Raw genomic sequence first — 25302 nt, 5'->3', positions numbered from 1 at the left:
GTATTTATTATTATTATATTTTTCGAATATTAAGAGTTCGAATATTTATTTCGAATGTAATAAATTGGTGCTATCATAATTTAGTTCCTTTACTAGATTATATGTAATTATAATGCAAAATATTATTTATTGATACTATGATTTTGGTGAATATATTGGAGATGTGATATTATTTATTTATTATGATCAATTTATTTTCTAAATAGGTTTTCAGTTAATTATAATTTTTATAATTAAGCCACTGTTTGAAACCTTAAAATTTTCAAGGATGTTTGTTAAGACCATGAATTTTATTATCTAAAAAGTTGTATGAAAATCAACATAAAAAAATTCAACAATTAATTATGAAGAAGATAATAATAACGGCACAGCTAATATTTAAGAAAAATACGCATGATTCCTAACAAATATATTTCGAATGGTTTTAAATATTAATCAATAATAATAATTATTATAATAGTAATAAAATAGTCATATTGAGTAATATCTTGACTAGATCATTGTATGCATTACATATAACACTCTCGTATAACAAATCTTTGCTAGACATATACAAGCTATAGCTGGGAGTTATTTTAATACTAAACGAAAATTATTTTAGGACCAGTCGGTGCCTGATGGAGGTACCACATACTCTTTAATAAAATATAATTCGGATATATCTCCATGGTTTTAATTTAACAGGTAAAAATTAAATGTTGTGGTCAAATTATGTGGTGGTGATATTCTAAATAATTCAGTGATAGAGTGAGGCCAAAAGTGAATATGGAAGTTTATGGCAAAAGATAACACTACAGCTAATATAATTTAATTCTGGATTTTGGATACAGTATAATAAATTAAATTGTTAATTATTGAGTGATTCCGATTGATAATGGAATATTAACCAGGATTAAAATTTTATTTAAATGGCGATGGCAAGTGCTGATTTTAAAATTTGTTTCTAAATTGATTTTTTTCTATCACTGAGTTACAAGATTTTGTAATAATTATATACTAAACTATATTATACCGTATTATTATTTAAATATTTTAGTAACGAAATTGTTTTACTATCTTCAATTATTGGAAGAAAATGTCACTTTTTATATAATTTTTATCGTCAAATTTAAAGTTTATTTAACAATAACTCATATTTTCATTTTCTACATTAGAGTTGATATAAATCAAATAATTTAAAATTAATTAAAAATAATTTGAACACTTATTATAATAAAATTTCGTTTTTTTGCTAGAAAAATTACCTATTGATAATCAACAACTATTATATTATTAAGTAGTGAAATGACGTTTTTCAAACCTTAGATTACAAGACACGTGGCCAGAAATTATGATCGAATATACTATGATTATATGTATATGTGATTAAAACCTGTAAATGTCATCAAAAATATATTCTCTCTATGCAAATTTGCTATTAATGCAATAATTTACAAAATTGAATAGTTGCTTATGCAGAAAATCGAAATATAATAAATTATTTTGATAGAAGTCTTGATCGAATTATTTTGATTTTAGTTAACTTTTATCGTTTAATTATTCATGAAAATTTTATATGATAAAGCAAATAGAAACCATTAATTTTTATAACTACATAATAGTGAATTGTTAATGTATTACATTTTCAAAAGTAAATTTTTCATATAAATATGAAATGCTATGCATTTTTTAATATTGCTCAAAATTTAGAGTTTTTAACTTTGGGTAATCTGAGTATCAGCTAAATTAGCTGAAACAAAAATAAATAAAAGGCCAAAGAAGTCATAAAGTACTGTAGTATATATGCTATGTAAATGCTAAATGGAAGCGAAATAAAAATTTGATCACTATTACAAGTGTCGCGCCAAATTCAAATTTAATCACAGCGGCATACTAAATACGTGCTATTTATAGTTTACCGAGGAAAATGTGATGAGTCGATTATACTAGTCAACAAAATAATTTTAAACCGATGTTTTGTACGTTTTCTGATGATTTATATTAAAATATAATTAAATTGATTGGTTACTTGAATTTAAACACTTTATATAACTCTTATAAATATGAGAATATATCTTTAATTCTAAACTCCACTGGATCAAGTTTACTTCTCATGTAAATATATATAAACACCGGCGTCTAATTTATACGCTCTTATATTTTGTCTATAAAATATGAATAATGAAATACACAGTTTCAATAATAGTCTATTGTATAGCATTTAAAATTCCTCGAAGTTCCAGAAATTTGCCTTGAAGCACCATGCCATTCACCAATAGTTTTTGTAAATTTTGTGTTGTCCTACTATAACATATGTTTTTATTAGATGTCTTTAGTCAACTTACAATTTTATTGTAGTAAAAGTGAAACCAAACGACACGATTTAAGTGATCCTCCAAAAAAATTGAATTATGGCGGAAGCCGAAGGAGGCTCCGAGCAGGATGATGTTTCATTCTTGCGCACGGTAAGTTTGTAATTTTTTCAAAATTTTGGCTTATATTTATAAATAGTTTTAAATTTCTGGATCAAGGATAATAAGAATTAACAAGATTTTAATCATTATTTTTGGAAAATATTTTTTTAACCTTATTAGATGTCCTTAGCCATTTATAAAATGTCCTTAGTGGACATCTAGTAAATCTGAAGCCAATATAATGAGATAAATGATATAAGAATAAAAAATCGCTATAGTAGAAATAGCAAAGAGATACTTTAATAACACGACAAGAACATTTAATTTTTTATTTCAAAATTTTTTTTTATTTGCTTTTCATATATATTTGCACCTATTACATAAAATATCCGCACATTTTTTTATATTCCTTTCTAGAATGTCTAAATCGGATTAAAATTATTATTTTTATTTGAATTATTATTATTATAATTTTTCTCCAATTATATTGTTGTTATCAGTTTATTTTATTTGCATGAATTATTTTTAAATCTTTAAATCCTTAAATCTTTCTTATATTTATTCATGTACTTTCCTTCATTACAGTAATTATTATTTCATATCATTAAGAGTTTGGATAATGATATAGTTATACTATAATTTTTTATTATTTTTATATATAACCTTAACTCTAGTTTTTCATAATTGGATGATTTTATTATTTATTCTGTATGAGTATGAATGTTCTCATGCGTTTTTACTAATTTTATGTATGCATTTTATTTTTAATAATCGAATATTTTTAAATCATGTATGTAACTTTATAAAGTCTTGATGTACATTACATATAAAATAATATTGTGTATAGGCCCAACAAATTTAAATTCAGTCTTAGTTTTGTTTTTGCTTACACTTACAATTAATATAATTGTTTGCATCGTTGAATAACACTAAATCATAGTAATACTATAATAGTAAATAACAATTGACTATTGTGTAATATCAGAATTCAATATTGAAATTTCAGGAGTATCGTAGGTCTGTAAATAGTTGTATTTGCACTGCATATTATTTATAAAACAATTTGTTTAATGACTAATATATATTTAAACTAAAATAGTGTATAAAATGAAACACTCTGAGATTGAGACATTTTGCTTACAAAACTGCTAATATTGAAATCTCGATATATTTCATAAATTGCATGCAATGCAAAATTTATATTTTGTACATTAATAATTTCTATGCACAAATAAAATTGATACTAAACAAAATAGACGGATATTATTTATCATTATTATTGATTCTGGTTGATTTTACTAAAACTTGCTAATAGATTTACCATGATACCAGAGCTCTTTTAAATTTGTTTACTATTAAGCAATACTTACAGTATTTTTTCTTCATCGTAGGAAGACATGGTGTGTCTTTCGTGCACAGCCACAGGAGAAAGAGTATGTTTAGCTGCTGAAGGATTTGGTAATCGGCACTGTTTCCTTGAAAATATAGCAGATAAAAATATTCCACCGGATCTATCTCAATGCGTCTTTGTGATAGAGCAGGCCTTGTCGGTGCGAGCCTTGCAGGAGCTGGTTACGGCGGCCGGAAGCGCAACGGTAAAAATAAATAAATAATTACTGGTGATAGTCAATTATTATTTATGAAAATTATTGACAATTCAACGTGTATTTATGTTGGTTTTATAGAAATTTAATAATTAATCCTAATGTTGCTAATTAAGAAAAGACAAAATTACATAGCAGTAAAAACTGATATGCACTGTTGCGTTCTAATGCTAGCATTGAATTATATTTCAAGCGTAATTATTAAAAACTAAAATTAAGTTATTTAAATATTTTTTGTGGTCATTACAGAAGTATCTTAGAACAAAATATAACCTTTCTAGCACATTTGCTTATTTTATTTTTTCTACTAAGATTTTGTTGTATATCAGCATAGTATATAAAGTTAATTCTTCAACAAACATTGACTGTAGTATAAACTGAACTCGACAAGATTAAATTTAGATTTACTGCTTTTATGAGAAAGTGTCAAATAACACTATTCACGATTTTAAAAATGTTGGCGCTATCTTGAAAGCAGTAGCAATACTAATTTAACGAAGCTTTTAGTAAGAACCAATACGCATTCTAATTAGATTCTTCGTATTAAAAATAATCTCTCAAATGTTAGAAAGTATTGTAGCAATGATTTAAATAGATATTTTAAATAGATCGAAGATAATCAAATACCAATTAAAGGGGCGTCCATTAATCACGTGAGATTTTTAGGGGAAGGGGGTGTTTGAAAAAAAAATCACAAAATATCACGTGGAAGAAGGAGAGATATAGTAAGATCTCACGATATTTATTTTTTAACTGATTTTTTAAAAAAAAATCCAAACATTTACAAAAAAAATAAAAAATTACAATTTTTTCTAGTATCTAGAAATACACGTAAGGTTTGGTGGTAAAGAGGGGGTAATTTTGAATATCACCACGATTCACCAAGGGGGAAGAAGGGTCCAAAGATCCTTAAAAAATCTATCGAGTGATTAATGGACGTCCCTTAATACAAATTATCTATATTGAGTAAAAACAGATAAATTCATCTAATTTTGAATTCGCAGTTATTTGCAGCAAACGAAGAATATGTATAAAACCAAAAAGATATCCAAAGCAATTTCATAGTTTTCTAGAACAAATTACGAAGATTTTTGTATGAATCCGATTAGATACTCATATGAAAACTTCATCATATTTTACTTTTTTTCATTTTATGTTTTGATATGAGATTGTTACATAAATTATAATATTCTGCGTTATTATATCCAGTAAATTAAATCTAATTGTGAAAAAATTCTATGTTCATTCAAGAAAACCTTAACACTTGCCCTTCCAATTCTGATAAAATTTTAAGCAAAAATTTCAGTTCTAAAATTTTGCATTTTTCTTTTCAATATGAAACATTTATTAATGCTTTTTAATATTTTTATTAGGGTAAAGGTACTGGTTCCGGCCACAGAACACTTCTCTATGGCAATGCTATACTTCTTCGACATCAAAACAGTGACATGGTTGGTAAAATATATTTATATAAATTTCATGTACCTACATATATATTATAATATTAGTATAAATTAATAATTTAATTTTAGTATTTAGCATGTCTTTCAACAAGTTCGTCAAATGATAAATTATCATTCGATGTCGGTTTGCAAGAACATTCCAAAGGTGAAGCTTGTTGGTGGACCGTTCATCCAGCGAGCAAACAAAGGTAAAAAAAACATTATAATTACATTAATATTTATTATTTTATGCAATTTTGGACAATAATAAGAAGAGAATCCTTTATATATTTCTAGATCTGAAGGTGAAAAAGTACGTGTTGGTGACGACTTAATTTTGGTATCTGTTGCAACTGAACGTTACTTGGTAAGATAATATTATTTGGTAATATACTCCGAAAATCTATTTTAGATTTTTTAAATCGAGACCTGCAAATGCTAATACTATAGGACCCACATTTTTAATAATAAAAATATAATCTTGGTTTTTATATTTTAGCACACAACAAAAGAAAACGATCTTTCAGTTGTCAACGCCAGTTTCCATGTTACCACTGGTCAGTCCAGCCTTACGGAACCGGTATCAGCAAAATGAAATATGTTGGATATGTTTTCGGAGGAGATGTCCTTAGATTCTTTCATGGTGGTGACGAGTGCCTGACCATACCGTCAACATGGAGCGAAACCTTGGGCCAAAAGTAAGAATTCAAGAAAAAAATAAAATACTTGACAGACTATAACTTAAATACAAAACACTTGGTGTTATAATTACTTTTAAAAACTACATATAAGTTGTTAAAACAATTTTTTATGGTCATTATAAAAGTACCTTAAAACAAATTTAAGCAACTCTAACATATTTACTTACTTTTATTTTTTTCACGATCGTTTTAGTGTTAAAAATTTTTTTCGACAATTTTTATGATTTTTTTTTGTGACGGTAGATACCATAGTCTTTTAGATTAGCCGTTTCTTTAAAATTTGAAAAAAGCGTTAAACTTTTCATCCACATTTAAGCTCATACTACCCAATCGATTTTAAAAAATCAAAAACTGTTGGAAAGATATTAGTTGGGAATGATTCTGATTAGTTTAAGGTGAAAATCTACCGAGCCGTTTTCTTGTAATTAACTGTTAAAAAAAATAAACCGATTTTTATGGAACTTTTTTGGGCGATATATATCATGGTCTTGTAGAACTTACTGAAATATTACGGCCTTGCGACAAGTAGTACAATTTTAAAAATTTATCAAAATTTGAGTGGTGAGGAATGAGTATTTACTTGGTATAGCGATAAAGTATCTGGTCTTAATTAACATACTAAACTAAACCATTAAAGTCCTACGGAAACTGGTTCAATTATAAATATTATTAATTTTTGGAAATTTGCTTTTAGACAATACTCCGAGTTAACGTGTTCGTTCGTTTTCAATTATGTGTAATAAATTCACTCAGATACTTTTAATCACTTCAGTTTATATTGTTTTTATTGATTAAGTCGATTATTTACACATATCGGGAAGTTCATGTAACTTGCCTCAAGGCAAAATACCATTACCTAGTTTTTTAACTAGAATTAAGTGTAGTATAAACTAAACAAGATACTATTGAATTTAGATTAACTACTTTTAAGATAATATAAAGTATCAAATAACACTACTTACAATTCTAAAAATGTTGCGCCATCTCGAATGCAGTAGCATGTAGCATGACTAAGACTAATATCGAAGCTTTTACTAAGAATCCAACCATAATCCAATAGGATTCTGTGATTTATAAAATTATTTAATATTTTACATTTGCACTTATTATTTAAAAAAATGTACAAATAATAAGAATCATTTGAGGATTGAAAATATGAGGAATATTTCAAGATTGATAATTTATTATTGGCTATTGGTAGGATTAGATTCATGGAAAACGCAAAATACAGGGGGTCTTAAGTTTTTTTAATTTATATTTCATATAATAAATAAAAAACAGTATATATATATATATATATATATATATATATAGATATATACATATAATTATTTTTTATATTTTAGCATTGTGGTCTACGAAGGTGGTTCTGTGATGAGTCAGGCCAGAAGTTTGTGGCGGTTGGAATTGGCCCGAACAAAATGGGCTGGTGGTTTCATTAATTGGTACCATCCTATGAGAATCAGACATATCACTACTGGCAGATATCTAGGAGTTAATGAAAACAATGAGCTGTATTTGGTCAGAAGGTAAGGTATTGAGAAAATCTAGAAATCCCAATAAAAGTACTCAATAATGTATCATTAAAAATTTATCAATAGACTGGGATTCAGTAGAACAACTTAAAGTACAACTTCCATATAAATACATCATTTTATATTACTCAATTTTTTTTATATTCTACAACTCTAAAGTTAAAGTTAAAGAAACAAATTTCAATTGATTATAATATTATTATTTTTAGAGAAGAGGCTACTACAGCATCGACGGCGTTTTGTTTACGTCAAGAAAAAGATGACCAAAAAGTTGTTCTTGAAGACAAAGATCTTGAAGTTATAGGATCTCCTATTATAAAATATGGTGATTCTACAGTAATTATGCAACATTCTGAAAGTGGATTGTGGTTGTCTTACAAAAGTTATGAAACCAAAAAGAAAGGTGTTGGAAAGGTAATTATAATAAAGTTACTTTTTTTTCAAAAAATCTATAAACATATTATAATTGATTGTATAAATATTATGACGTAGACAAGTTTTGAGGTAGTGAATACACATAAACTTATAACAAATATGATACAAAATTAGAAAGAAAATTGAAACAATTTTTAAAATATCAGCGGCAAAACCTTTATAATTATGGAATTTATTGTACTTGTTTTTTTTACCAAAGGTTGAAGAAAAACAAGCAATCTTACACGAAGAAGGTAAAATGGACGATGGCCTAGATTTCTCGAGATCTCAGGAGGAGGAATCCAGGACAGCGAGAGTTATCAGAAAATGTTCCAGTTTGTTCACAAAATTCATAAAGTAAGATTTATTATTATAGACCCTAATTTAATATATAATGTATGATAATTAATAATTCTAAATTATCAAATAATTATTTTTATTTTCAGTGGCTTGGAAACATTACAAACAAATCGAAGGCATTCTTTGTTTTTTGCCTCTGTCAATCTTAGTGAAATGGTTATGTGTCTTGAAGATTTGATCAATTATTTTGCCCAACCTGATGAAGAAATGGGTAAGATGTTTGAATATATTAAATATGCAAATACTGTATTAACTATATATTTTATATAATTATCTAATTAGTATATAATAGATATATATACATATGTATATGTATATATATATATATATATATATATATAAATTAATTTTAAAAATCTATCCATAACAATAAAATTATTTTTACTCCAGAGCATGAAGAAAAACAAAACAGATTCCGAGCTCTGAGAAACAGACAAGACTTGTTCCAGGAAGAAGGAATATTAAATTTAATTTTAGAAGCTATTGATAAAATAAATGTTATAACATCACAAGGATTTTTGGCAGGATTTTTAGCCGGCGACGATGCTGGCCAATCTTGGGAAATGATTTCTGGATATTTGTACCAACTGTTGGGTAAATACATATAGAATTAATGGGTTAATTTAAATGTGAATGGATTAAATATTGTATTGATAGATTTTTTCAACAGTAAACGCGATTCTTACCGAGCATTAACATATTGTATATTGGATACAACTTTATCATTATTTCTGCCTGACTTATCGAAACCACCTTTACCTTAGCGATTCTAAATAAATATTAACTTTGGAAATATTTAGATACTATTTCTTTTAGTTTCAAATCGGATCAATCTTATGTATAGCACATATATAAAAACATAAATTATCGATAGTCCATTAATAAATCATTGGCATATTTGCAAAGTAAACTTATAACCAAAGTAATACGACAGAACACTGATAAGTTTTGTTACCAATTTATATTAATTTTTTATAGCCGCAATTATAAAAGGAAACCACACAAATTGTGCTCAATTTGCCAACTCAAATCGTCTAAATTGGTTATTTTCACGTTTGGGGTCTCAGGCGTCATCTGAGGGCACTGGAATGTTGGATGTATTGCATTGTGTCCTTATTGATTCACCAGAAGCTTTGAATATGATGAGGGTAATTATAAAAAAAACTATATAATTTATTTTTTGATAAGGTATCAACTTTTACCCATATACTATATATATATTTATATCAGGGTGGTCCTTAATATGGACATTTTCGAATTTTCTTGCTTGCAAGGGATCAAATGGTCCCAAATTAATAAAAAAACTATTCTCTGAAAGTTTTAGCTCTTAATATTAACTTTTAGATAGTGCGCAATTTAATCAAACTTTGTATGGAAATAGCATGGAAAAATTTTTGAAAATTAAAAAAAAAATTTAGGTATAACTTAACGACAAATGAATTAAAAGTGAAAATTCGTTACATTTTTTATCGACGCTATGCAAAATTTTTGTAAATTTTTTCATGCTATTTTCTAACAAAACTTTGATTGAATTGCGTTTTATCTAAAAGACAATATTAAAGGCTAAAATTTTCAGAGAATTGTTTTTTATCAATCATTTGAGCCTTTGGAAGCAAGAAAATTCGAAAATGTCCATATTAAGGACCGCCCTAATATATATATATATATATATAGGTGTGTGTGTGTATAATGCACGTGAAATATATTTATTACAAAAAATTATCAACGAGAATACATCTTCCACATTTTTCCTTATTAATCAAGTAGAGTTCATTATCTGTATCACAGACAGTATCACAACTGTCTTATGCATTTCATCATTGAATTAATAATATTAAAATCAATTAAATGAATAAATAATAATCAAGAACTTTAATCATATTTAATCATATTTATTGATTTTTATAGCATATCATACAATTCTCTAAACTAGTACTAATACTAATCTAAATCTATAGTCTATAAAAGTAATGAAAATTAATTAAGCAGTAACAATTAATTTAAAATTAAAATACTTAATACTAGTACTGTTTCTAATGTAGAACTATTAACCTAAGGATTTATTATTGTTCAAAATCCACTACGCATGCACTTCATTCAATTATAAAAATACAAAAGCAGGAATGGTAAAATATTTTTGATATAACAAAAAATAGTGGTGTAACGAATACTTATTTATATTATAAAATATTCGATATTTTCATAAATCAATTTTTCTAGGACGAGCACATCAAGGTAATAATTTCGCTTTTGGAGAAACACGGTCGCGACCCTAAGGTCTTGGATGTATTATGTTCCTTATGTGTGGGTAACGGAGTTGCAGTACGTTCTTCACAAAACAACATTTGCGACTTTCTTCTACCTGGAAAAAACCTGTTACTTCAGACCCAATTAGTTGATCATGTAGCCAGGTAATCAGGCTAATATAAAGTCTGAAAACTGTCTATATAATGTATAAAAATTCAAACACAGAAGATACAATAAAACTTCTTAATTTTATTTTGTTCCTTTTTATCACAATTGAAAACTTTCACTTTTTTAATATGTCGGCATACAAAATGTAATCATGTTATTTTAAATAAATTATTATTTTATTATTTTAGTATTCGACCAAACATTTTTGTTGGAAAAGTTGAAGGTTCTGCAGTGTACCAGAAATGGTATTTTGAAGTTACAATGGACCATTTGGAACAAACAACCCATATGATGCCACATTTGCGTATTGGATGGGCAAACACTACCGGGTAATTCTTTTATAATATTATCGATAATTTTATTTTCATTAATATTCCTAGTATTATTTTATTATTCAGAAATTTTATTTATTAAATTCCCGTAGGAAATTTTTACATTTCTCGACGTTTTGAAGGTTTCTGAACATTTTGGCATACCTCAGAAAAAATGGATGTGTGTGTGTGTATGTATATATGGATACAAATTTCCAGTCATGTTTTCGGGCGCACGGATCAACTGATTTGTATGGTTCAAAAAACATTAAATTCCTATTGATAGGGAGATGAGCTGATTAGTTTTTGGCAAGGGCAGGTCCAGCAGTTACGGAGATAAAGAGCAAAGAGTGCAAAAAATAGAAATCGAGTTTTTGAGAGAATGGAGCATCCGATTGGAATGATCTAAGAAATATTCAATTAGCAATGATTGGGAGAAGTGTTTATTAGTTTTTGGCAAAGGCAGGCCCAGCCATTTCAAAGATACGGAAAATGTGAAAAATAGCTAAATGTGTAAAAAATAGCAGTTTTTGAAAGAACTAAGCGTCCGATTTAAATGATTCAGAGAAGTTTCTGCTTGTCTTAACAAAATAATTGATTTTGTAAAAAAAATTGTTCCATTTTTTTTAAAAAAAAAAAATTTTGTGTATAGCGAAAATAATTCAGATTTTATTTTTAATTCTGACTATAGTTCTAATATACTTTAAACAAATAATTTTAACAATATAATACAATATTAATAATAATCTATTTGAAAACATTCAGTATTTCTCGAACATTTCGTTACGGTACGGGAAGTTCCAGCAATTTGCCTTAAGGCACGATGCCATACACCCCACTAATTTTATTTATTAATTTCATTTTTATTATTATTTGATTTTATTTTATATTGAATCATCATACTACGGATATCATTTTAATGTAAATTCGATCTTTTTTACTCTTATTTATTTAAATTTATGTTATTGTTTATTATTATTACTAGATGTTAAACTATTTAACAGTTGTAATGAATATTGTAATTAAAAACAAATCAATATTGTGAATTAACTTTCGATATTCCAGTTACAAACATTATAATTATTGGGTTAATATCTAATATTTTCTTAATTATTTACCACACTACTTGTCGAAAGTGAATCATATAATATTAAAGAAAGTGCCGATAAAGTATTTTGCTGGTATCAGTTTTTAAAAACCTAAGTTTGTATTATATATAATTTTTAAAATTTATAACAACAACATATTATTTTAATAATATTCCATTATTGTATGTTTAATATTTGTCAGAAATTATTTATTCGTGTGCTGGTATTAAAGACAGGGTAATAAAAACATGTAACTAACTTAAATTAAAATTACGCTTTTAATAATTAATAAATTGATTTAATTTTACCAAATTTACAAAAAAATGTTTACAATTATATATTTATTTATCTTTTGATGATTCATACGTATATTAATTTTTTATGAATCACGTATCACTTTTTATTTTTTTTATATATTAAATGACTGCATAATATCCTCTAATTTTATATCTAATTCACTAAATAAAAATTATTTTTTTAGTTACGTCCCTTATCCTGGAGGTGGTAAAAAATGGGGAGGAAATGGCGTAGGTGATGATTTGTACTCCTTTGGTTTCGATGGTGCATATTTGTGGACTGGTGGAAGAAAATCATTGGTTCTTCCTGGAGCCGAAGAACCATATATCAGAAAAGGTGATGTGGTGGGATGTGCTTTAGATTTAAGCATTCCCTTGATTACTTTTACCATGAACGGAATGAGGATTCATGGTAGCTTTACCGATTTTAATTTGGATGGTATGTTCCATCCAGTTATGAGCTGTTCTTCTAAATTAAGGTAAAAAAGAATGAAATTTGGTAATCAATAATACGATAAAATCAAATATCGATGCAAAAATATTATTTTTTTTCAGTTGTCGTTTTCTCCTCGGTGGTGATCACGGTCGGCTTAAATACGCGCCACCTGAAGGTTTCTCTCCACTGGTAGAATGTCTACAACCACAACAAATTTTGAGTTTAGATCCATGCTTTTATTTCGGGAATCTCAACAAAAGCGTTTTGGCAGGACCTTGGTTAGTTGAAGATGATACTGCTTTTGTTCCAAAGCCGGTGGACACAACAACAGTAAGCAAATTTTTGATCAGATCTCAGTTTTGAAAAATTTATTTATATTACATATTTGTAATAGTGATATTCTAGAATGAGTTATTATCATTATTTTATTACAGGTTACTATGCCCAGTTATGTGGAAACAATTCGTGATAAATTGGCAGAGAATATCCATGAAATGTGGGCCTTGAATAAGGTAGAATCAGGCTGGTGCTGGGGCGAACGAAGAGACGATGTTCACAAAATCCATCCATGTTTGACTCAGTTTGACAATTTGCCTGCTGCTGAGAAAAAATATGATTCACAATTAGCAATTCAAACACTCAAGTAAGTATTCATATTCTTGGCAAGTACTGATTTTTTGACGATTTCCAATTATTTTGTTCATAAATTATATTCTATAAAAAATAAATGTTAAGTTTATATACTTAATTTAAAAATTAAATTAGATAATACATAATTATCCCGCAGAAACTATCATTGCTTTGGGTTATTACATATCTATGGACAAACCACCAGCAAGATCCGTCAAATACGTTTGCCCAACGAACCTTTTCTTCAAGCTAATGGGTAATTATGATATTGTCAACATTTATTAATATATACATATTGATAATTTTAACACTTGCGGGACGGCACCAATTTCAAAACAATCTGTAAACTTGATTTTATTGTGTATGTTACGCAAATTGTTTGATAATTGTATTGAAAGACATACTTTATTTTTGATCATTTTATAAAGAATGGTGACGTTCAAAACAATTTCCAAATATAAGCTGGTGATTTTGAATGTTTTACAATAAAATGTTGTTCGCCTTCCTTCTGGTTGCTTTTCTGTCAGAACAATAAAATCCCTTTTCTTCTCTCGCATTTAGAAGATGCCACTGATAAGTCAGTATTATTTTCATTTTTTTGCTGTCATAATGGTTTGCCTTTTCTACTACTATTGTCTAATAATTCATTTGTAAAATATAAAGTAAAATAATCTGCTAATGGCTTTCCACTCTGTATTTAATTTGTCGAGCTTCTTCTTTCTTTTGTTGGTTGGATAAATCATCATCACATTCATCACTATCTTCGGTGCGAATAGTAATTTCTCATCTTCTCTTACTGCTTATTAAATTTACCAGTCGTTTTGCCATATTTAAAAGCGCTCGGTCGTTTTAAATTTAAAAAAAGACTATATAGCAAAGAAAAGGTTAAAAAATACTATTAAAATAATTTAAAATTATTTTCAAATACAACACTGTTTATCACTGCTATATGTACCTATTCAAACTTTTCGATGGCAAACTGAGTCATTGTTTAAAAATAGCCTGTGCCTACAGGAGTATGTTTGTCCACTCAGGTGGACAGCCGTCCACAAAGAGTTAAAACATATTTTGTCTTAATAATTTATTTATTATTACTATAGATATAAGCCAGCACCATAGATTTGAGTGCTGTTACACTGACACAAAAATGGATGAATTAGTAGACCAGCTTGCAGAAAACACTCATAAACTTGTGGGCTAAGGAAAGAATACAACAAGGATGGACTTATGGCTTAAATGAGGTATTTAGGTCTATTATTTTTGCATCTTTAGTCATTGTCTACAAAAACAAAACACACGTTGCAATTAATTACAAATCAAAACACATAAAATTTGGCTAGAATATCAAATGCATTTATAAGCAACAATAAAATTCTTGTTTATTTACTTAATGACACATTTTATTAATATTGCATTTCATTTACGGAATGCATGCAAATCAAAAAAAATTATTATTAAGTATCTATTAATGAATTTTAGGATTCAGACAATTAGAAGTCCTCATTGGTGCCTTACGCAAAAGTTGATGAAGCCATCAAAAAAGGCTAATAGAGATACTCTTCGGAAACTGTAAGGACATTATTGGTGTATGGTTATATTTAGAGCCACCTCAAGAGAGAAGCCAATGAAGGTATGTAAATATATTATTATTAAGTACCAAATTATCAAAAACTAGTTGCAAGTGGAAAAAAATGTGGGCTGGAAAAAAAGGTTGTTGACTCAATATATATTTTTTTGTTATCTTCTAAAATAGTTACATATTTTTTATATTTATACATAATATTATTAATATTTTCATATTTATTTAGCTTTATTAGCAAGAACACATCCGTTTGCGCATTCAGGATTTAGAACTTACCGTGTTGAAAAAACTTATGCAGTCAATAGCGGGAAAATGGTTATTTTGAGTTTGAAAATTCTAACTGCTGGTCCAATGAGATAAGTACTGAAATATTTTTTTATTTTATTAATTTCATACTTTACTTGTTTAATTAATTATATATTTTTTAAATCGCAATAGGTGGGCGGGGCAAGATCGGATTGTCCACCAGGACAAATGCTTGGTCAGGATGAATATACCTGGGCATTCGATGGTTATAATGTAAGTAAATTTATTATAAAATTATTGGTTTAAAATTATTATTAGGATATATAAAATATTCAACAAAAATTATTATAATATTTATATGTTTTAAATTTAAACAAAATTATTTTTAAAATGTAACTATTAAAATAATAATAAGTTATCGAATTAGATTACGAAGGAGCACGCTGGTATTAGCGAATCTTTCGGACATAAGTATCTTGTTGGAGATATTGGGGGATGTTTTCTGGACTTAAACGATTCGATTATTAGTATGATATATTTTCGATTTAATGTTTGCCGAAATTAAATAATTTTGAATGTGACCCAGTTTTAGAATTTCCGTATGCTTCCTTCTGTACATTGACAAAATCACTGTGATCATTGTGTACATTTCCAAGCATGTTGTACATTAGAAAAAAATCATCGTCTCCAATAATTCGAATTTTTAGTATTTGTGGTATAAACGTGAAGAATATAAATATCTTTTTGTAGAATATAATAATGGCGGTAATAAAAGTAGTAGTTTTTTTTATATAAGTAGTTTTGAATGTTTTGAATATAAGTAAAAACGAATTCCATATAACTGGGCTCTTGAGTTAGAAAAGATGATAAAAAATTTAAAGATTTTATATAATTTTGTTGCATGTCTCTTTAAAGTTAAAGGTACATAAATAGTTTTGAATATTTTGAAGATTTTTATTAAATTGGTCCCACATACAATTTATTATAGAGAAGGCAGTCCAATCATATTGCTTGAGATCATTTCATATAGTTCAGATTTTACACAATTTTCCAGCTGCAGCATTGTCCAAATATATTTCAAAAAATTGTTTCTCTAAAACTTATGAAGGGCTGACATAAATTCAAAAATATACCATTTTGTAATTTAAAAATTTATTGTGAATATATAATAATTATTAATTTTTTTATACTAGAGTAAGTAATTTTTTATTGCGATTTATTCCTGAATGTATGTCAGTTTTACATGACTTTTTGACCACCCATATCAATTCCAACCTTTCTTAGGAGGAAAAAGTATTTTCTGGCAATGCCGAATCTTTTGGAAGCAGTGGCTGTGGGTGATGTAGTCGGTGTATTCTTGGATTTAATCGATCATACTATAAGTAAAATAAATGTTTATTTAGACATATATTTTGCCTTTCTAATAACTTGCTGCCCATAATATACTAGATCACAAATTAAAATGAGACGCCAAAGTAATTTGGGAACACTCTGGATTAATTTGTTTGATTAGATTCTTTTTATAATTATTACTTTATCATGCAAACCCTAGTTTATTATTAAAATTTTTGAGATAAATACTCCAACTTAAATAATTTTATAACTACTAAGAATAAAACTCAAAATTAATTCTAATTATTGACGAATAATCACCATACCTTTTCAAATACTATTGCAAAACCTTTACAAAAATCTAGCAGTCAGTTTTTACAAAATTTCGAGAACCTATTATTAATATTGCCTTGATATTTCTAAACAAATAACCTCTTAGTCCACGTTCTTTCGCTTTTGCTGCAGCTTTTTCTAAAACCAAACAATTAAATTATTTTATGAGATAAGGTAGTTAGAATAATACATATGTTTGTTTGTAAATAGTTGTTTAATAATGGCAACATTGAATGTGTTTTTAGCACCCAATAACATTGAATGTTTTTTAAATACCTTGAAACTAACAATGATTTGTTTTGTTTCTGGATTATAATATGAACATCTAGAACAGAAATATTATTCTGCTACCAGACCAAATTAAAATAATATTTTATAATAAACTATTACATTAGAACTGTTTTGTTACCAAACAATTTTATACTTGTTTATCTATGCTTGCAAATTTGTAGATTAATATTCTAATGATATTTTTAGTATAAAAAATGGTTTGTTGTAGATAGAAATAATTTGATAATGTCTGCTAATTAAAAATGTAATACTATCATAAATTTATTGTTTGTGATTTAACGTTACTTAAATAAATTTTATACAAATTTAGACTAATATTCATATTCTGTCAGGTTTTTCTTTAAATGGAGAATATTAATGGATGCTTTGGGTGGTGAGACCTCATTTGCAGATGTCCAAGGAGAAGGTTTTGTGCCAGCTTGTACTTTAAGTGTTGGCCAAAAAGCCAGATTATGTTATGGCCAAGATGTGGACCAACTTAAATTCTTTACTACTTGTGGGTTGCAGGAAGGTTATGAACCGTTCTGTGTGTAAGTAGATAAAAATAAGATGATATACTCAAGAAAAAAAATTAAAAAAAAAATAAATAAAAATAAAAAAAAAAATGAATAAATAAATAAAGAATAATAAGAATAAAAAAAATGTCGACTATGTCTATTATTATTCTTAGGAATATGAAACGTGCAGTCACATATTGGTACACGAAGGACCAACCCATATTCGAAAATACTGATGATATATCTGACACCAAAATCGATGTAACTCGTATACCAGCTGGATCAGGACACACCACCTTGTTTGAAGATTTCACACAACACTTTTGAAACTATGGAGAAAGCTAATTGGGAGTTTTTGAGGCTATCTTTGCCTGTAACTTGCCAATCCGCATTCATACCGTAAGAATTAAAATTGAATATTTATACAATAGTAAATTATAGTTTTTAATTATTTACGATTTAGTGAGAGTGAGAAAATTAGGAGATGGCAAGAAATCCGTATCAGACAACATAATTAATGGCAGAAGTCGATAGCAATACCACGCCTGCTCATCTGGAACAGATCATGAAGAGTGGTTTTACATGAATGACATCAAAGGTAAATATTTATATTTTTTATCTTAAATATGCAAATAACAAACTGCTTAAAAGAATAAAATATAAATATTTTTTAAATTATAGGTATTTCTCGTAACTATGAAGAGGAAGGCGTCGAGTCTGATGAGATGATGAGAACAAGTCCAGCTCGGCCTCCAAGAAAAAAGGTTCACTTTCTAGACCAGGACCTGCATATGATCCTCAAGGAGGTAACTAATATAATGTCTTAAGTGGCTTCTACGTCATTTTTATAATATTGATTTTATTAATTAAATATGATGACAATAATCACATTTTCAGGTCTAAACGTTAATGCAAAATGAAAACGATCAACTAGTGAACTTGAAATGAATGCAGATGATAAAAAGAAAAGGGGACGCTCTCCATTAGGTAAATATATAAAACTAAAATAACTAGTAATTAGTTGATCAAACAAATTACAATTTTCTAATATATATATAATTATCATTTAGCAATATTGAATTAAATATACTATATTTGTTTCAGATTTTCTCCCTCGTAAAACAGAGATCAAAGTGGCGAAAGATCAAAATCCAAGGCAAGGACACCTGAACCTGTCGCAATGGCTGATAGAAAACCAATCGGTATTATTAATTAGATATTAAATATAACTTTGTGATACTTGTGATACTTATTCTTAGATGTTCTTAGTTTTTGCTAAAAATCAGTAGTCGATATTCTAATTCTAATATTCTTAATACAAAATAATACTGATCTATAGTTCAATACATGGAAACTGAAGGACTATACTATGTTTTTAATTTTTGCAATACTTTCAAATATTGTCATAAATTATATGATTAATTTAATTAAAATTTAAATTCAAATTAAATATAAATTTAAAAATTATATTTTAAATTAATTTTCTATAGGTGCGCAGAGCAACTTGCTTGCCAGAATGCCAACAGTTCGAATATCACAGGTTAGAACATAATATCCATTACTACCATTATTCAATATAAACTTATAAATAACATAATAGTATGCTTAATTAAGTAACTATAAACTGTATAACAATTTGTATATTATTCTTCTCTTAGGGAGATCTTAGAGGTCAGCCTCCAGCAACTGGTGGTCCAAAGCTATGTCTTTAGGAGTTGCAAGTACTGGAGTTGAATCCATTGGCAATGAAGTTTATGATGCAGAATGCCTTAAAACTGATTAATGAATATTTTTATGGTGTCAGAATTTATCCTGGTCAAGGTAAAAACTTCAAAATTAAAATTCATGAGCTACAAGTTAAACATTGAATTTTTCTTTGCAATAAAATACACTTGAAGAACAAGTCATAGAATAATATTATTCGTCGATGACTTACAATCCAGTTTATTAATGATAAAATAGACTATTCTGATTATTCTATAAATTCTTTACAGATCCTACTCATGTATATGTTTTGGTTGGGTAACAACTCAATACCATCTACATAGCAAAGAATTCAATCAGAGCAAAGTAAGGCGAGGCTCAGTAATTATTGAAGATGAATATGAAAGAATTATAGAAAAGTAAGTAAAATAATAAATACGATAATACAGCGACAAAACAATAAAAATTAAAGTTTATAAAATAATTATACTTGATTAATTTTAGTATTGAAAGGCAAAGTTGTTACATGGTTCGTGCAGATGAACTTTACAATGAAGTAACTCAAGATGCATCAGGAAAAGGAGCATCACAGGTTAGTTTAAAAAAAATCACTTTTATCAAATCTATTTTTTATGTGATTTTGGTAATATTTTTTTATCCAGGGTATGTTTGTCGGTTGTTTCGTTGACACGGCTACTGGCTGCATCACCTTTACATGTGAAGGAAAAGAAACTTCACACAAGTGGCATATGGAACCAGAAACTAAACTGTTCCCAGCTATTTTTGTTGAAGCCACTTCTCAAGATATGCTCCAGATTGAATTGGGCAGAACTGCTACCACGTTGCCACTTTCGGCAGCCGTGTTGCCAACTGGTGATAAGCATGCTATTCCACAATTTCCTCCTAGGTTGAAGGTTCAGTGCTTGAAGCCTCATCAATGGGCCAGGGTAAATATAATGGAATTATAAAAAAAAATTTAGATTTGATTTAACACTTTTTGATATTTTTGTTCAACCAGGTACCAAATGTTTCATTGCATGTCCATGCATTGAAATTATCAGATATCAGAGGCTGGTCCATGTTATGTGAAGATCCTGTATCAATGTTGGCTTTGCATATTCCTGAAGAAGATCGATGTATCGATATTTTAGAACTGATTGAAAATGAAAGAATGCTTGGGTTCCATGCACACACTTTAACTTTGTATGCGGCGTTGTGCTATCAATCAAATTATCGGTAATTATAAAAGTATTTGATATTTCATGAAAATAGATTCTTTTTTATATTTTTCAAAATGTAGTGATTTTTTCTGTTACATTTATTATTTATAGTGCTGCACATGCTCTCTGCATCCATGTCGACCAAAAACAACTTTTGTACGCCATAAAGTCAGAATATATGAGTGGTCCACTTCGCCAAGGATTCTACGACTTATTGATAGCCTTACATTTAGAGTCACATGCCACAACAATGTAATAATAATTTAAAATATTATTTATGATCAAAATATGAAAATGCGTAAACAATATTTTGATTATTTCAGGGAGGTGTGCAAAAATGAATATATTATTCCTTTAGGTCCTGAACTAAGGGAGCTTTATGAGGACACTGATATGAAACATAGTTTAAGATCGCTGAAAACCGAATCTGTGAGACCACAAATGAAAATGACTGATATTTCGTAAGTGTATAATTTAGGGACCGATTCTGCCGTATAACAGACAAATGTTATAGAAAGGCTATGTTACGGTACAACTTCCATACATTATGCTATTAAATCATACTGAATACAGTCAAAATATCATGTATTTGCTGAGCATTCAGGCAGTTTTACATATAAACTGCAAAGTCACTCGTATGTTATAAAGACGAGTCAGAAACGCCCTGTTACCTAATATCGTTTTTTGATATTTGTGCCGTTTCTAAGTTATGTTTTTTATCCGACAATCTGAGAAATTTGCCTGACTGCAGAGCAATCCCATGGCTTTATCGATATTTAGAACGAATTTGTATGAAAAGCTTTATAACATAGCCTTGCCATAACATTTGTATGTTTAGCGGCAGAATTGGTCCTTCTGTCTAACGTTTTCAAGATAAATATGTTATTTATAATAAATTATTCTTTTGTATAACATTTGATCAAGGTGAAACAATTATATTATATTCTGACAATTGCACATAACCGCCTTACCCTAACATAATATTTATTTTTAAAGTATTTTTAACTTCCCGTAGGGTAAGTTATAGTAATCTCCAAAAAATCGATAATGGAAATGTTTGCATATCTTTACGTTTTAATTGTTTATGAACGTTTTGGCATACCTTAAAAAAAATGATTTGTGTATGTGTGTGCATGAAACAATTTTTCATCCAAGATTTCGGGCGCATGAATCAAGCAATTTAAATGATTTAATAAACATTATACTCCTACTGATAGGGAGATGTGCTAATTAGATTTTGGCAAAGACAGGCCCAAAATGGTATTTTAGTTTATAAGGTAACGGCCCCCGATTTGAATGATTCAAAAAAGATTTTACTTGTTTTTCAGAAAAAAAAATTATTTTATAATTTTCAAAAATATACAAAGTTTTCTACTTTCAATATAGATTTTAAATTAACAATTTAGTCGAAAAATTAATATGTTTTATATGCGTTATTTTAATCGTAAGAAATATATCCTCAGATGGATTCTCTGCTTAATGTAAACATTTTTAGAAGTTTAGAGCGATAAGATTGTCACTGTATATTCCATGAACGAATAAATATATAGTACATAATTTAATTATAATTATTTCTTTGAAAATATTTAAAACAATTGTTATTAATCATTGACAAATTTTTATTTATCATTATTTTTTTGCTTGAATATTTAATTCTGATACGGGAAGTTTCAGCAATTTTTCTTAAGACACAATGCCATGCACCACTAGTTTCATTTTAATTTAGTTTTTTTCTTTATTTTAGAGACAATATACCACCAATTATGAATCTGTATTCGCCCTATTTTCCATTGAGTGTGGTTCGTGAATTTGTGATGACTGCTCTTGCAGAAGCCGTAGAAATCAATCAGGTCCACAACAGAGATCCAATTGGAGGCAGCAATGAAAACCTCTTCCTGTATGAATTATAATAATATTGTATTAATATTTTTTATTATTGTTTTTATTACTAATAATAAGTTATTTTTCAGACCTCTCTTGAAACTTACCGATAGGCTACTTCTAGTCGGTATGCTCACAGATGAAGATATTGAGAAATTGTTGATAATGATTAATCCTGAAACATGGGATCCAAACTTTGAAAAGGGTAATTGACAATTATTTTCATATATGTATTGTTATATTTTCTAATTATTTTATAATTATTTGATTTGATGGTTTTGTTACTAGATGGAAAGGATGAACACCGAAAAGGTCTTCTACATATGAAGATGGCTGAAGGAGCCAAACTTCAGAATGTGCTACCTTCTCCACCACTTGAATGATATTCAACTAGACATCTCGTGTAGAAGCCATAATTGCTTTCGGCCACGATTTTGTTGCCGATTTGCAAGCTGATCAACTTCGACGGTAAATCTAAAATTAAATTAATAAAATATCATTATACATATCTAATAACACACATAATTGTATGTTTAAATGGTTTTGTTTTTTTATTTATATACTGAACAATGTTGGTCGCTTGTATTTATATTTTATACATTATTAATGTGTCATAATAATTTATTATTTAAAAAATTATTATCATTATCAGATATATTGATATCAAAGCCAGTGACTTGCCCAGTGCGGTAGCTGCTAAGAAAACGAGAGAGTTCAGATGTCCTCCACGAGAACAAATGAATGTTATTCTTAGTAAGTTTATTGTATAAACATATATTAAATTTATTTTAACAACAAGCAATTAATTTGAACATATACTTTTTTACCACCAAAATATCTCAACATTTTTCACGTTTTTATTAAGGTTTTAAAAACCTGGAAGAAGAGGATAAGGAAAACTGCCCTTGTGGTGATGACCTAAGAGAAAGAATGAATACTTTCCATGAGCAACTCATGACACACGTGTCTTTGTCAGCATTACAAGAACCTGAACCAGAGGAGGTAAATACAAATCTAAATTGCCAGTAGTATTTTTTTTAATTTAGGCTATCATTTTTAGCCTGCTGTGGATGAATCCAGGACTGGTAAAATCAAGAAGCTATTTAATTTTATCAATACAGTCAAAGATCTAGAATTGGAAGATCAACAACAGGAGGAAGAACCAGAGAAAAAATCTCCTGAAAAATATTTAGGAAGGTTCTTATATCAACAATTGTATCTTGGGCTGAGGAATCTCAAATTGAAACTCCAAAACTTGTACGAGAAATGTTCAGGTAAAATGAGAAGATTTTTCGTTATGACACTATTGAAGTCATTGATGTGGTAATAATTATAAATATCTTTTTTAAATTGTAATGAATTCTGAATTTTTATTATAGTTTGTTAGTAAGACAGTACGATTCAGTTGGTGAATTAATACGTGCTCTTGCTAAAACTTATGTGATAAATGCCAAAACACGACAAGATGTTGCAGAAATGTGGGTCGGTTTGAGTCAAATTCGTGCTCTTCTGCCAGTGCAAATGAGTCAGGAGGAAGAAGAACTTATGAGGACCAGACTCTGGTAATCTTAGAACTAATTTCAACTTTCAAATTTAATATCTTATGAATTGAAGCTCAATAGCACCTGGCATTGCCATAATTGACAGTTTTATTTTTTTAAAATATTTTTAGGAAACTTGTAAACAATCACACTTTCTTCCAACATCCTGATTTAATCAGAGTCCTTCGTGTCCATGAAACGTCATGGCTGTGATGATGAACACTTTAGGCCGCAGAGCCCAAGCACAAAGTGATGCACCTGCACAAGGTGCTGAAGGAGGAGAGGTTACCATCTTTTTTTTTCTAATAATTCAATATATTAAAATGTATTTTTTACGTTTAGCCAATAATATTAATTATCTTTTTTTCAGGTCGCGGTCAAAGAAAAGATACGTCTCACGAAATGGTTGTAGCTTGTTGTCGCTTCTTGTGCTACTTCTGCAGAACTGGTAGACAAAATCAAAAGGCTATGTTCGACCATTTCGATTTCTTATTAGAAAATTCAAATATTTTGTTATCAAGACCAAGTCTTCGCGGCAGCACACCATTGGATGTTGCCTATTCAAGTTTGATGGAGAACACTGAACTGCATTGGCTTTGAGGTAGTAATTGAGACGCATTATATTTAATATATACATATATATTTTCATATTTTTGTTATTTCATAGAGAGCATTATCTCGAGAAAATTGCAATATATTTGTCCCGATGCGGTCTCCAAAGTAACTCAGAGTTGATCGAAAAAGGTTATCCAGATCTGGGTTGGGATCCAGTTGAGGGAGAACGTTATTTTGGATTTCTTAAGATTCTGTGTTTGGGTAAGCTAAAATAAAATTATGTGAGAACAAAATTACAAGTTAAAAATATATAAATAATTAATAATAATAATAAACTATTGCAATTTATTACACTTTATCAAAAATAATAGTTTGTTATTTATTTGGCGTGGAGTAGGTAAAGAAAACGTAGTCATAATATTAAAACTCTAATAATTAATTAATTGTTGATTGTTTTTACTCAAATATTATCTTAAAAAATCCTGATATTATTAC

The 25302-nt window shown here is 28.2% G+C and overlaps 1 pseudogene; it reads left to right on the top strand.

The window, feature by feature from the left end:
- Positions 1-565: 565 nt before the first annotated feature.
- LOC113373896 lies at positions 566-24465 on the top strand (annotated as a pseudogene).
- Positions 24466-25302: the final 837 nt, after the last annotated feature.

This window comes from Ctenocephalides felis, unplaced genomic scaffold (assembly GCF_003426905.1).
Source record: "Ctenocephalides felis isolate EL2017-DRISC unplaced genomic scaffold, ASM342690v1 CF-g0.4_SCAFFOLD_01604, whole genome shotgun sequence".
Classification (NCBI taxonomy): domain Eukaryota; kingdom Metazoa; phylum Arthropoda; class Insecta; order Siphonaptera; family Pulicidae; genus Ctenocephalides; species Ctenocephalides felis.
The sequence above is the reverse complement of the archived record's forward strand: the minus strand, read 5'-3'. Positions and strand labels throughout refer to the sequence as shown.